This window comes from Canis lupus, chromosome 29, assembly GCF_011100685.1.
Source record: "Canis lupus familiaris isolate Mischka breed German Shepherd chromosome 29, alternate assembly UU_Cfam_GSD_1.0, whole genome shotgun sequence".
Classification (NCBI taxonomy): domain Eukaryota; kingdom Metazoa; phylum Chordata; class Mammalia; order Carnivora; family Canidae; genus Canis; species Canis lupus.
Genome location: NC_049250.1, coordinates 17636763 through 17652682, shown reverse-complemented (window position 1 = coordinate 17652682; position 15920 = coordinate 17636763). Strand labels below are relative to the sequence as shown.

Below are 15920 nucleotides of genomic sequence, written 5' to 3'. Positions count from 1 at the left end.
ATAGTCTTGTGTCATAGAATTGTTCTAAGAATTAAGTAAAACTGTACATATAATATAGCACAGAATATAGCCTATAGAAAGTTCAATACATGATGATAGCTGTTATTAGTATTTGAAGATTCTCCTTTTATTTACCTCTACCTTGTCAAAGGTGGTAGAGGTTTTGTATACAACAATTTTATTAAAAGCTTCTCAAGAATGGCATTGCTTGGCTGGCTCAGTCAGTTCGGCAACTGACTCTTGATTTCAGCTCAGGTCATGATCTCAGAGTCATGAGATAGAGCCTGTGTTGGGCTCTGCACCCAGCAGAGTCTGGTTGAGATTATCTCCCTCTCCCGCTGCTCCTCCACCTGCTTGTGTTCTTTCACTCTAAAATCTTAACAATAAAAATCTTCTCAAGGAGGACATTTGTGTCTTTGATCAAAGCCTGGTGCATAAGAGGTACCTAATACATCTTTGTTAAAATGAATTTTGCTGAATTAAATATTTTCCATGTAAGTGATAAGTACTACTTTCTGAGAGTAAAAGACAAAACAATTGAAAGAGATTGTCCAGGGTTGCATTATTTTTAGTTTGCATTTAAATTCAAATTTAAAACTTTTACATACCAGTATCAGAAAATTTGAATATCCTTTATTTTGCCCATTGAGGATCTGGTTTTAATCCTACCAAATAAAGTAAGAGAAAAAGATATAATAAAAAGACCAAAGAATTCAGACCTAGCATGATACAGCTGCGGCTTTCATTGAACAGAAGTTTTGTGTTTCCTTTTTTCTTTTCACAGTTCATCTTTTTATATTTCTCGCTGGGCTGCATTTGATTAGCTGCCCAATGTACCTATACCTTCAAATCACATATGGTTGCATTGTTCCTTACTGCAGAATTTGCTATAGCTTCCATCTACAAGTATCATCTACAACTTCTGAGACACACTTTTTTACATTTAAAAATTGATTTTGTTTGAAGCTTAGTGAAACAATACCATCCTCTGTAGTGCCTACTGCATCCTATAAGCTTAAAGCAAATGAGGCAATTAGGACTTACTTGTTTAAAGAAGACTCTCATTTGGCATTTAATCAAATTTCAAAGCAAAACCTCACTTATGGAATTTAGAATAAAGTATCTTGGTTGTGTTCTAAGCAGGACTTCAGACTGGTTTGGAGCCTGTGTGAATGGTATTTTAACTATGATGCTTTATAAATGAAATATAAGTTGCTCCAGCTTTTACCCCTATATGCTCTTGTTGGACTACAGCTCTCTGGCAAACCTCCTCTTAAGAATTCTGGTAAAGACCCTACTCCCCTGCTCCAGGTACTGAAGAGACGTGGATGGATTTGGCTTGATAGTGGAGGTAGAGTAAAACGGATTTGATGATGGATGGGATGAGTGAGGAAGCTAAAAGAATGACTTCTAGGCTACTGGCTTGAAGTTCTGGATAAAAATGATATCATTTAGTGAGATTGGGTCGAAATGCAAAATGAACTGCCTTGGATTACACAAAAGTATAAAAAGATGATGCAGAAAATTTGCAGGTAGGAGAAAATTTTGCACAAGAAATGGAATGAAAATAGTTCAAAGGGAAAAAGTGATGTAAAATTTCCCACTATTAAATGTTATCTAGGTTTCTCTTGGTACATTAAAAAATAGGATGTATTTTTAGAATGCCAATATTTACAATATGCTGAAAATCTATGTCCACTGCAGCTAACCATATGAAAAATATTAGATGTCAACTTTAAAATGTATAAGGAAAGAGTTCTTCAAAATTCTTTCAGGGTGTATGTGAGGAAAAAAAAATCACCGAAGACCACTGCAGAAGGGAACCTAGGTGTAATACTCTAGTCTGCACAAAGAACGCTCTAATGTCAAGTGGTTTTCTTAGTAATGGAAAAGTAAAAGCTCTTTCCAAAGCTTTCTTCTTCTGCAACAAACTCTACATATTGGTGGGTATTAGATTCAAGCACGTCATGTCCTTTAAGTCAAATGGCAGAACTGGTGCCACAAATATATAAAATATGAGGCCAGAATGAAGGCATATAAGGCAGCAGCAGGGTTTTATCTTGTTTCATATATTTTCATACTTCAGGTACCACAGCCTGATTCTTAATCATTCCCATTAGCCTTACCAATGAACTCTACAGAACACTTGCTGACATTAAGGAGCCAAAACATTGTCTCTGCTAGTTTTAGACAGGTGTGTACTGCAATTTGATACCACTGAGAAGGACCTTCGTGAGAAGCCACTTCTGCCAAGAGAGCTTCATGAGGAGAGATGGAGAGTATGATGAAGAAAGATGAAAGGATGTTGGAGGACCAAAAGCCCAAAATGGGCTTTCAGACAACTGAAAAGCAATTTTGTTCCCCCCCACCAAAAAAACCTTAATGAACACCTGTCATGAACTAGACACCATTGTGAGCTTGTGAGCAATAGTGAAATGATTATTTTCAAGGCTGACCACATTTAAACCAACTCTGGGCTTCACAGAAAATTTTCCCCACCAAATAAAACTGATGATACCTTCTGAGTCATCATCTTGCTTTACAAAAAGGACAAAGGTGGTAAAACATGGGTAGTTTGTGTTGTATGTATAGGTGAATGAACATACAAGTGTTTCCTTTCTCAGAACACTCAGAATCAGACAGTGGTGTAGATAACATGTGTATATTAAAATTATCATAATGTTTCATTTCCAGTATCTTCTACTAGATTCCCTTGTAACTTTCCCTGTCTTTCTGCATCCATTCTGGACTCTACTGGATTGCTTTCAACCCGTAAAGCAGTTCAGGTATAGCCTGAAGGAAACAGTGGATAGTAAAGACATAAATTTGAGCTGCTTCCCTATAAACACATATGTGTGTGTATACACATATTATTGCAAATAGGCAAAGATAATATGGGCAATCTATAAGGAGATAATGTAATTTTCATGTTTTTTTTCTAGTAATTTTGATAAACTTGCCTTTTCTTTTACTGTCTCGGGCTGTCCCTAGTGGGCTCCCAGATCTCAGGAAGTGCTATTATGGGGAGGGTGAGGTTTGGCTACACCAGAAATGGCTTGCCAGTTATCTAATCTGCAAACAATCTTCATTTTAAGAACATTACACTTAAAAAAAGAAAACATTACATTTGACTTTGCTGATAAGTATGTATTTTGTGTCTTAGATGGGTAATTGAAGAGCTTTCTTAGACTCCCTCAAAGAAATAGATTAGTTTTCCAGGAGCTGAGAACAATATAAACACCAATGTTTTTATTTTAGCGATTTTAGTAGGAAATCATTCTAAAATGTAACAACAACTGAACGGAACACAAGGCTAATATTTAACTTTTTATGACCAAGAGTGATTATAATCGTTAGTTATTAGAGACCCTTAAATATTGAGGTCTTCTGGTTTCCATGTCATATGGGTCCAACATACTGTTTATTTTTTCCTTCTGGCTGTTCTTCTATTACCTTTCTGCTCTTCAGTACACCAATACAAGCAAGAAGCACGAAGTATCTATAGTAAATGCTTCAGTCCCTTTTAAATGCCTGTCCTCTTGTTATTCTAGCATAGTAATAGGAAATAATCGATGTTCAACAGGGAAAGAAGGAGGGGAAAGAAGGAAGTTATTAGTGGAGAAACTAGATTACTAAATTAATTAGAATTATTTCTAAGTTAAAAGCAAGTAAATTCCTGAAGAATTCTATTACCTCAATATAGATTCTGTGCTCTTGCTCTTGGCAGCTTGGAAATGATTTTTGCATCTTTTTCCTGGAATGGATTGTGGAAAGATTCTGCATGTCTATATATAACATGTACGTATATAACATGATCAAATGAACCCTTTATTTAAGATTCACTTGGTTCAAAAAAAAAAAAAAAGATTCACTTGGCTCTTATTCTCCTTAATCTACATATAAGAGACCTCAAATAGTAATCGGTTGTCTATATAGTTAAATAATATTGTCCACACTTAAGAACAGTCATATTGGTTAAGGGACTACTTTTAGCTTCCAGTAATAAATGTACTCATTTAAGAATGTGATAATGTGACTAACCAATTTGCAATTAGCACTGGAATAAATCAGTTACTCAGGGTATCTTTTCAAGTGATTTGTTAAATGACTTTGGCAATAGATCTTTGGCTAACAGGGGAAGAAAGCTGATGGATAACTGTACGGGTTCTCAAGGACCTGCCACAAATGCATCCTTTCACTGACTCTGGAGTACTCTTTCATGACCATCCTGACATGCAGCTGCCCCCTCCTTTAGCTATCTACAGGCAAGCAGCTACCATTGTTCTAGAAAGAAAGAGAAGCAGGCTCCATGCAGGGAGCCCAACATGGGACTCAATCCCGGGACTCCAGGATCACGCCCAGGGCCAAAGGCAGGTGCTAAACTGCTGAGCCACCCAGGCATCCCAAACACTGCCCCTTTTTAACAAACATCCCTCCCAGGAAGAATTGGGTGCTCTTTTTTCCTTTGCTCCCATGATATTCTATACACCCCTCCATCTTAGCAAACATATTGTAATTGTAAATTTGCATGTGAGTTTCCTCTTAATTATGTGCTTCATTGTTACACACTTAATATATAGTTCAATGCTGGGTGCCTACTAGACATTAAGAAATATTTTTGAGTGCATATCAGGGGATTTTGTTATCATAAATCTCCAGATGAATGTCTGAAACAATTTGAAAGCATACCTTCCAACAGGCATCCATTTTTCCTAGTAGAGCATATTTTCTGTGGGATATGCTATATATCTCTGAGCTCTATTAATTTTGAAATAAGTAACTGGAGAGCAGATACTCTAATTTGAAAAAAGAGCTAGCTCTGCATTTGTAAAATCCTAACTATCATAATTTTAGAGAAGTTAATTTGTTTAAATAGAGCAGTTCTTTCATATTGAAGCAGTAGAGAATTGCCTGCATGTGTAACTAAAACACAAAATGAATGAGAAACTGAAGTTGAAGACTTTATTGGGTGTGAATATACTTTTATAGCTTTGATTACATGAACTGTTGATGACATAAATACAGAAAATACAGGTTAATTCATTAGAAGCTATTGAGAATACTTTGACAAAATATATTTGACTAGTATATTGCCAAAAAAAAGCCATAAAATAAACTTAAACTTTATAATTGCAGGAGAAAAACATGTCGAACAAAACCTTTTAAACTGGGTTACTGATATTAATAATGCATCTGCACATATAGTCTTCTGTAAGAAGTCCTCAAAGAGAATGATTTTAATATGTGAATATGGTAAAAAAAAAAAAAAAACCTGCGTGTGTGAGGCCAGTGACAGCTTAACCTAAATGTTAGAGAACCTTCTGTGTGCATAGAACCACACCATGTCAATACCATTTAATGACCAACTTTTGATTTTTGGCCACAGCAATGGCTGTTGACTGCACATGCTCTTACTTGAGAAGCTCACGTCCTCCCAGCAGCCTGGAAGGCTGGACCATCCTTGTCCGTCTTTTCTTTTTTCTTAAGGAGTGCAAATGGGGAGAGGGAAGGGCAGAGGGAGGAGGAGAGAGAATCTCAAGCAGGTTCCATGCCCAGCACAGTAGCCTGAGGTAGAACTTGAACTCACTACCCTGAGATCATGACCTGAGCTGAAATTAAGACTGGGATGCTTAACCAACTGAGCCACCCAGGCGCCCCCTTGTCCATCTTTCTATTGCTAGTACCTAACACCTACAGAGCTCTCCTAGAGTGAGCAGCCCCCTTAGCCATAGGGGGCTGGGAATACAGCAATGAATATCATTCTAAGCTTGTCACATCACTTAAAGCTGAAGTATATCTTGCCTTCAGTTGGGTTTGAACAGATTTCAGATTCTCATAGCAAAAGAAATTAGAGTTGGGACTAGAAATATAATCCCAGCTTCTAACTCTGAGATTCCCCTTCAGATGAGTCACCTCTTGCTGAGCCTCCCTTTTTAAGTCTGTAAAATGAGAGGAAATGTGAAAGTGGACCTAAAGTCTCATAAAGCTATACAATGCTTTAAAATTCCTTTATAACTTTTTGTGGGGAAATTGGAAAAGAGATTTTGGTGATGTGGCCTTATTCCCATAGGCTGGGAGTTAAGACACCTGGGTCCTGGTTCCATCTCTGATAATAGTTTTGTGATGCTGGCCTATGTGCTCTGTTTTGAGCTGACTTAGGGGCTGAAGGGTGGGCTCTAAGTTCCTTTACTGATCTAAGAATTGAAAACCCAGTCACCAAGCCACCTGTGACATCACTGAACATGAAGCCCTCACTCTTGATCTGAAATATTAGGCACCATCAAACTTTCCTTGGCACACTGAACCAATGGTTTCTTTATCGGGGGTCATCAAAGCAGAAATGGAAATCCATTAAGTTTCAATGTTTTAAAATGCCTCATCAGAAATTATATGAACTAAAGTTTCAAATTCTTTTGGCTATTAAGTGTGATGATTGATTAGTTCATGATATATCATAATTATCTCATGGTAAATGGCTGTCTCAGGCTGATAAGAAAGTTTGCCATGAATTATGCCCAACAAAAACAGGAAGCCAATCACTAATAATTATAGTCTAGTAGACCAAATTTTTCAAAATAGGATTTTCTTGAGGTAAATCTTTAGTAGTAAGAAGGTAATTACTAGACTGAATCATTATGGAATAGCCCTTGTATAGGAAAATTACATGAATCAAGAGCCTGTTTAGGTGCCAGATGGGTTTTTAAATTCCAAATAACTATACATTCACTGAAAATCTTCTATAGGCCATGCTTGTCTTGGCACTGGTGACAGTAATAACCACATACCTATGTTCAAAGACCCCACAGTCTAAAAGTAAAGGAAATATAGACTTATAAGCTCTATAATTTACAATACTGTGTATAGCATGTGTTTGATGAGGCTCTGCTATTCTGAAAAGAACAAAAACTAATATTTCTCAGGCCCAAGGCCCCAACCAAATGTTTGGAAGACTCAAAAACAATCAGGTGTTTCAACCACTCAGCAACACTTGCTTCCCAGACAGCAAGCGTGTGGTCTTTATCTAGGGCCACTATGTAACAAATCTGAGTCACAGTCATACTCCCATGCAGTCCCTGTCCCCAGTCAGTGCTGCATAAAGAGCCCTGTAGCACCAGGTGCCTCACTATGCTGCTACTCTGGGTTCAGAGTTTAAAAAAAAAAAAAAAAAAACTTTCTCTAAGAAACCCTCTAAGATCTACCTCTCATTGGGCCACTAACTATATGCTTGCTTCTTCCCATCCTCAATAACAAGGAGGAGCCAAGGAAGACTTTCTGTTCAGCTGCCAGGGCTCTGAGTTCTCAGACCTGGTCTCCCTTCTGCCCAGCTTCACTAACTGACATCAGGGCCCTCCACTGGAAAGAATGATTCTCTAGACTTGTCTCACCAGTACCTGAGGTCTCCGTGGTTTTCCTGAGGAAATGAGTAACATCCTACTTTGAAGAAGTTGCTAAAAAATCTGCCCATTTCTATGACTCTCCTTACAAAGAAAAGTCTTATATTTTCTACACTGGGGAAGTATAGCAGAGAAGTAAGGATAGAAGTAGCAGTGTCTTGTGTCTGGGGAAGGGAGACTCTTGAAGTGGTCATATCTCAGTTTGGTTCTTTAAGGAAAAGTACAAGTCAGCCATCCTACACAGAAAGAATAGTACAGCATGTTCACAAAACTCTAAGTAGTTCAGAAGCTCCGAAATGCAAGTTATAAGACTGAGAACCTCAAGAGAGGAACCCCTTTGAGGATAAGGACAAACCCTTCCTATGGAAGGGATATATGTTTTATATATATATATAATTTTTAATAAAATTTTATTCATATACATTTTTAAGTTGACACAATGTTACATTAGTTTTAGGTATACAACATAGGGATTCAACAAGTTTATACCTTATGCTATGCGCCACCCCCCCCCATGATTGTAGCTACCATCTGTTACCAGCACAAGACCATTAAAGTATCATTGACTATATTCCTCATGCATGTCAGGAAGCTTGTATCTCCCACTCCCCTTCACCCATTTCGCCTACCCCTCTCCTCTCTGGCAACCAAAAGTTCTCTATAGGTCTTTGGTTGCTTCCATATCTTGGCTTTTGTAAGTTAATCTGCAGTAAACATAGGGTTGCACATATTTTTTCAAATTTGTGTTTTCTTTGGGTAAATAGCCAATAATGGAATTTTTGGATCATATGGTGTTTTGTTTTTTAATTTTTTGAGAAAATTCCATACTGTTTTCCACAGTGGCTGCACCAATTTAAACTCTCACAGCAGTTTACAAGCCTTCCTTTTTATTCTACATCCAAATACTTGTTATTTCTTTTTTTTTTTTATTTTAGCCATCCTAACGGGTGTAAGATGATATCTCACTGTGGTTTTGATTTGCATTTCCCTGCTAAGTGATGTTAAGCATCACCTATAGATTTAATACTTGCCAAGCACTGCCATAAGAGTTAATCTGTATTAATTCAACTATCTTTATCACAATCCAATGAGATAAGCACTATTGTATCCCCATTTTACAGATGAGGAAACGAGACTAGAAGGGTTAACTTCTCTAGAATCCACAATGTATCAGTGACAGAACTGGAACTCAGACTAAAGTTTTTTGATTCTGAAACTCCTACTCAAACTATATTTCCTGTACCTTTGAATCATTGCTGTCACAAAATGGGGCCCATTGGAAGCTCTAGGGCAAGAGGAATGGTACCATAAAACCAGAACCATAGAAAGAATAATGTTGTGTATACAGGAAGCTAGAAACAAGCAAGACCAGATGAAGGAAAATTTCAATGAATTTGGACTTGGTTGTTTAGTCACATACCCCTGTGGTTTCTCATTGCCTAATCTGAATGGATCATCTATATTTTAAAAATACCCTTCAAAATAGTTGTGTACAAACTGTACTTTACATTTCTGTTTTTATGTTCAGAGATGTTCACACTGTTCCTTGAGTGATATGTTCTTCTGTCATTTTTTTTTTTCTGTTACTGTCACACCATTCAATTTCAGCAGTGGAAATTGAGGTCAGAAAATAGGAAATTACAACTTCATGTAGAGAATCACTCATGCAGGGTTCTGAAGATCTTAGTTGCACAGAGATATGCCTTTTAGGGAACCCAGGAGAGGAAAATAATGAAATAAAAAAAAAGCTTAGCACAGTTTTAATCTGAACTATTTTCAGATGTTGTGATATTTTATTTTTTTCCTAAGAGAAGTAATAGAAATCTTGTAGAACAAAGCCCCAAGATTGGCACCAATAGTCTATTTGACCTATAGAAATGAAACATTTGCTGATCTTTTTTTGGGGGGGGAGGGGTGGAGAATAAGCAGTTTTAACTTCAGAAGTAAGAAGATAAATTGCTTATGATTTATTGTGTTACTGTGACCATTTCCTGTTTTCCCCTTTCTGAGGTAGTACGTAGGAAATTTTTCTCTTTTGATTTAGTGTGCAGTAAAGTAAGTGTTTGAGTATGAAATTCCTTTTCTATTTTTTTAAGGTAGTATACATTTTTTTATTAAATGGTTAAAAAGAAATTGAGTCATCATCCAAATGATTTCTAGATTCCATGTATCATTTTTTTCGTGCTTTCACTATTGTTTTTCCCAAATTATCTCCTTTCAGCATTCCCATAAATGCAGCTGGCATGTTTTCAAATCCTTCAATGATGTATTCATGGTACTGGATTTTACCCTCTATGACCCATGTCAGCAAGTCTTTCAGAGCGTTCTGGCGGACCTCTCCTTGCCAGCGATAAACGATGAACCCTTCTGTGTGGAGCTGCTGATAATATTCTCTGGGGGTGGGCCTGGGGGAAGTGGGCAAGTACTATTATGTGTCGGGATGGCGCCACAAACAGCAATTCTTCCAAATTTCCTCATCTGGGGAATAACAATGTTTGAAAACTCTCCACCTACATTATCAAAGTAACAATCATAACCATCAGGAGAGGTTTTTTTCAAAGTTTCTTCTGAAGACTCTATGGTTTTTGTAGTTAAAGTCAACATCCTATCCAAGTTTTTTAAGGTAGGCAAGCTTTTCGTCAGACCCTGCTGCTCCAACTACTTTGCAGTCCTTGAGCTTAGCAATCTGCCCCACCACAGAACCCACTGCCCCTGCTGCTGCATTAACCATCACTGTTTCTCCACCCTTCACACCACAGGTGTCAGGGAGGCCAAAGTAGGCTGTTAGTCCTTTCATGCCCATTGTTCCCAGAGCCAAAGACACTGGTACTGTGTTTGGCCACTCTGCAGGCAGCTTTTCCAAATCTTTCCCATCAGAAATAGAATGCGATGTCCAGCCTGAAGAAGCCACTACCACAGTTCCTGCTGGGAAGGCTGAGATTTTACTTTCCAGAACTCTGGCCACTTGTTGCCCCATCATCATATCCCACCCTCCTTCAGTCTTTTGGCCGCCACTCTCACGTAAGGATCCACAGTAAGGAACAAAGCTTCAGCAGGACCTCTCCATTTTTTAAGGATGGGAGTTCAACTGTCTTTAACTCAAAGTTACTATGAGTGGGGCTGCCTTCAAAGTGTTTCTTCAGAGTTCATCTTAGCATGACTCATCCTGAAGTTCGAGAGTCTGCAGGTTCCACTACTGAGACAGAGGAGGAGGTTGGGGTTGTGCCCTTTTCTATTCTTTAAGGCACTTAACTAGTCCTATAATAGGATGAGCTGTAATTATGCTAACAGAACCAGAATGATCTTTTTTTCCTGGTAATACAGCTAATAATACAATCTACTACCTGGGTAACAGGGATCTGTGTGCTGGGCATCATGCTTGGTTCCTCCTCCTCCTCCTGTACCTCCATCCTACTCAAAGTATGCCCATCCTTTGTGTGGGAATCCAGGGCCCAGGAATCCATCCCTGAACAGCCTCAAGCCCACTTCTAGGACCCTCATGAGCCTTGCATCCATAGCTCCAGTTGTTATGAGTGAGCAGGTATGTGTTTCGGCTAGATTTGGAGCATGGATATAGACTAGGGTATCCAAAAGCCTAGGGGTAGAAAGTAGCAAATGGGCCGACTCTCTCTGCTGCTACGCTTGGGTTCAGTACTCCTATGGGATCCAAGAATTCTAAATTTTAACCTGGACTTCCAGGCTATTTGGAAGGTATGCCTGTCAAGATAAGAGGATAGAACATTTCATCTTTATTACCTTGATTTGTAACTTTTAACATTTACACATTGCTTTTCTTTAAGTTTTTACCTAAATTCCACTTAGTTAACATATGATTTAATATTAATTTCAGGTATACAATATAGCAATACAACATTTACATACGGTGCCCAGTGTTTATCACGGCAAGTGCATTCCCTAATCCTCATCACCTGTGTTACCCATCTTCCCATTCACCTCCCCTCTGGTAACCATCCATTTGTTCTCTACAGTTAAGAGTCTGTTTCCTGGAGGGTTTCTATTTACACTTTTTAACTCAGGTCCCACCCACAGTGTTAGGGATAGGTCTGGATTGACCCCTCATCCAAAACCATTGAATCAGATTCTCTCACTTTGGAATGTGGAATTGGAGTTGGTGTCTGCTGGTCATATGAACTGAGAACATCTGAACTTAGAAGCCCAACAATTGTAGGACAATCATAGTCTATGAGCTTTTGGAATAAGAACAGGAATCAGAGTACCTCTATCCAAGACTTGGCTGCCAAAACATTTCCTTAAATTTTATAGCATTTTGGGATCCCTGGGTGGCTCAATGGTTTAGTGCCTGCCTTCGGCCCAGGGTATGATCCTAGAGTCCTGGGATCGAGTCCCACATCAGGCTCCCTGCATAGAGCCTGCTTGTCCCTCTGCCTGTGTCTCTGCCCCGTCTCTCTCTCTCTCTCTCTCTCTCATGAATAAATAAAATCTTTAAAAAAATTTTTATAGCATTTCCCAGTATCTTTCCCATAAAGGCCCTGTCCTGCTACCTTCTTTTCGTTCTTTTTTAATTTTTTAAATATTTTTTATTTTTTTATTGGAGTTCAATTTGCCAATATCTAGCATAACACCCAGTGCTCATCCCACCAAGTGCCCCCCTCAGTGCCCATCACCCAGCCACTCCAACCCCCCCGCTCACCTCCCTTTCCACTACCCCTTGTTCTAACGACAAGGGTTAGCGAGGTGGAAGAACGAGTGAGTGACATAGAAGACAAGTTGATAGCAAAGAGGGAAACTGAGGAAAAAAGAGACAAACAATTAAAAGACCATGAAGATAGATTAAGGGAAATAAACGACAGCCTGAGGAAGAAAAACCTACGTTTAATTGGTGTTCCCGAGGGTGCCGAAAGGGCCAGAGGGCCAGAATATGTATTTGAACAAATTCTAGCTGAAAACTTTCCTAATCTGGGAAGGGAAACAGGCATTCAGATCCAGGAAATAGAGAGATCCCCCCCTAAAATCAATAAAAACCGTTCAACACCTCGACATTTAATAGTGAAGCTTGCAAATTCCAAAGATAAAGAGAAGATCCTTAAAGCAGCAAGAGACAAGAAATCCCTGACTTTTATGGGGAGGAGTATTAGGGTAACAGCAGACCTCTCCACAGAGACCTGGCAGGCCAGAAAGGGCTGGCAGGATATATTCAGGGTCCTAAATGAGAAGAACATGCAACCAAGAATACTTTATCCAGCAAGGCTCTCATTCAAAATGGAAGGAGAGATAAAGAGCTTCCAAGACAGGCAGCAACTAAAAGAATATGTGACCTCCAAACCAGCTCTGCAAGAAATTTTAAGGGGGCCTCTTAAAATTCCCCTTTAAGAAGAAGTTCAGTGGAACAGTCCACAAAAACAAGGACTGAATAGATATCATGATGACACTAAACTCATATCTCTCAAGAGTAACTCTGAACGTGAACGGGCTTAATGACCCCATCAAAAGGCGCAGGGTTTCAGACTGGTTAAAAAAGCAGGACCCATCTATTTGCTGTCTACAAGAGACTCATTTTAGACAGAAGGACACCTACAGCCTGAAAATAAAAGGTTGGAGAACCATTTACCATTCAAATGGTCCTCAAAAGAAAGCAGGGGTAGCCATCCTTATAGCAGATAAACTAAAATTTACCCAAAAGACTGTAGTGAGAGATGAAGAGGGACACTATATCATACTTCAAGGATCTATTCAACAAGAGGACTTAACAATCCTCAATATATATGCCCTAAATGTGGGAGCTGCCAAATATATAAATCAATTATTAACCAAAGTGAAGAAATACTTAGATAATAATACACTTATACTTGGTGACTTCAATCTAGCTCTTTCTATACTCGATAGGTCTTCTAAGCACAACATCTCCAAAGAAACGAGAGCTTTAAATGATACACTGGACCAGATGGATTTCACAGATATCTACAGAACTTTACATCCAAACTCAACTGAATACACATTCTTCTCAAGCGCACATGGAACTTTCTCCAGATTAGACCACATATTGGGTCACAAATCGGGTCTGAACCGATACCAAAAGATTGGGATTGTCCCCTGCATATTCTCGGACCATAATGCCTTGAAATTAGAACTAAATCACAACAAGAAGTTTGGAAGGACCTCAAACACGTGGAGGTTAAGGACCATCCTACTAAAAGATGAAAGGGTCAACCAGGAAATTAAGGAAGAATTAAAAAGATTCATGGAAACTAATGAGAATGAAGATACAACCGTTCAAAATCTTTGGGATGCAGCAAAAGCAGTCCTAAGGGGGAAATACATTGCAATACAAGCATCCATTCAAAAACTGGAAAGAACTCAAATACAAAAGCTAACCTTACACATAAAGGAGCTAGAGAAAAAACAGCAAATAGATCCTACACCCAAGAGAAGAAGGGAGTTAATAAAGATTCGAGCAGAACTCAACGAAATCGAGACCAGAAGAACTGTGGAACAGATCAACAGAACCAGGAGTTGGTTCTTTGAAAGAATTAATAAGATAGATAAACCATTAGCCAGCCTTATTAAAAAGAAGAGAGAGAAGACTCAAATTAATAAAATCATGAATGAGAAAGGAGAGATCACCACCAACACCAAGGAAATACAAACGATTTTAAAAACATATTATGAACAGCTCTACGCCAATAAATTAGGCAATCTAGAAGAAATGGACGCATTCCTGGAAAGCCACAAACTACCAAAACTGGAACAGGAAGAAATAGAAAACCTGAACAGGCCAATAACCAGGGAGGAAATTGAAGCAGTCATCAAAAACCTCCCAAGACACAAGAGTCCAGGGCCAGATGGCTTCCCAGGGGAATTTTATCAAACACTTAAAGAAGAAACCATACCTATTCTCCTAAAGCTGTTTGGAAAGAGAGAAAGAGATGGAGTACTTCCAAATTCGTTCTATGAGGCCAGCATCACCTTAATTCCAAAACCAGACAAAGACCCCACCAAAAAGGAGAATTACAGACCAATATCCCTGATGAACATGGATGCAAAAATTCTCAACAAGATACTGGCCAATAGGATCCAACAGTACATTAAGAAAATTATTCACCATGACCAAGTAGGATTTATCCCTGGGACACAAGGCTGGTTCAACACCCGTAAAACAATCAATGTGATTCATCATATCAGCAAGAGAAAAACCAAGAACCATATGATCCTCTCATTAGATGCAGAGAAAGCATTTGACAAAATACAGCATCCATTCCTGATCAAAACTCTTCAGAGTGTAGGGATAGAGGGAACATTCCTCGACATCTTAAAAGCCATCTACAAAAAGCCCACAGCAAATATCATTCTCAATGGGGAAGCACTGGGAGCCTTTCCCCTAAAATCGGGAACAAGACAGGGATGTCCACTCTCACCACTGCTCTTCAACATAGTACTGGAAGTCCTAGCCTCAGCAATCAGACAACAAAAAGACATTAAAGGCATTCAAATTGGCAAAGAAGAAGTCAAACTCTCCCTCTTCGCCGATGACATGATACTCTACATAGAAAACCCAAAAGTCTCCACCCCAAGATTGCTAGAACTCATACAGCAATTCGGTAGCGTGGCAGGATACATTTCCCAGAGTTAGAGGTCTCTCATGTTTTGTCACCCTCTCTGATATTTTCACTCATTTTCTCTCCTTTCCCCTTTATTCCCTTTCACTATTATTTATATTCCCCAAATGAATGAGACCATATAATGTTTGTCCTTCTCCGATTGACTTACTTCACTCAGCATAATACCCTCCAGGTCCATCCACGTCAAAGCAAATGGTGGGTATTTGTCATTTCTAATGGCTGAGTAATATTCCATTGTATACATAGACCACAGCTTCTTTATCCATTCATCTTTCGATGGACACTGAGGTTCCTTCCACAGTTTGGCTATTGTGGACATTGCTGCTATAAACATTGGGGTGCAGGTGTCCCGGCATTTTACTGCATCTGTATCTTTGGGGTAAATCTCCAGCAGTGCAATTGCTGGGTTGTAGGGCAGGTCTATTTTTACCTCTTTGAGGAACCTCCACACAGTTTTCCAGAGTGGCTGCACCAGTTCACATTCCCACCAACAGTGCAAGAGGGTTCCCCTTTCTCCACATCCTCTCCAACATTTGTGGTTTCCTGTCTTGTTAATTTTCCCCATTCTCACTGGTGTGAGGTGGTATCTCATTGTGGTTTTGATTTGTATTTCCCTGATGGCAAGTGATGCAGAGCATTTTCTCATGTGCTTGTTGGCCATGTCTGTCTTCCTCTGTGAAGTTTCTGTTTGTCTTTTGCCCATTTCATGATTGGATGGTTTGTTTCTTTGCTGTTTAATAACTTCTTTATAGATCTTGGATACTAGCCCTTTATCTGATACGTCATTTGCAAATATCTTCTCCCATTCTGTAGGTTGTCTTAGTTTTGTTGACTGTTTCTTTTGCTGTGCAGAAGGTTTTTATCTTGATGAAGTCCCAATAATTCAATTTTGCTTTTGTTTCCCTTGCCTTCATAGATGTATCTTGCA

General features: G+C 38.9%; 1 protein-coding gene and 1 pseudogene across 2 annotated transcripts in view; one reads left to right on the top strand and one right to left on the bottom strand.

Moving 5' to 3' along the window:
• CPA6 (carboxypeptidase A6) overlaps positions 1-15920 on the top strand; it is a 336470-nt gene that overhangs the window by 68430 nt on the left and 252120 nt on the right. The window lies entirely within an intron of this gene.
• LOC102157095 lies at positions 9538-10540 on the bottom strand (annotated as a pseudogene).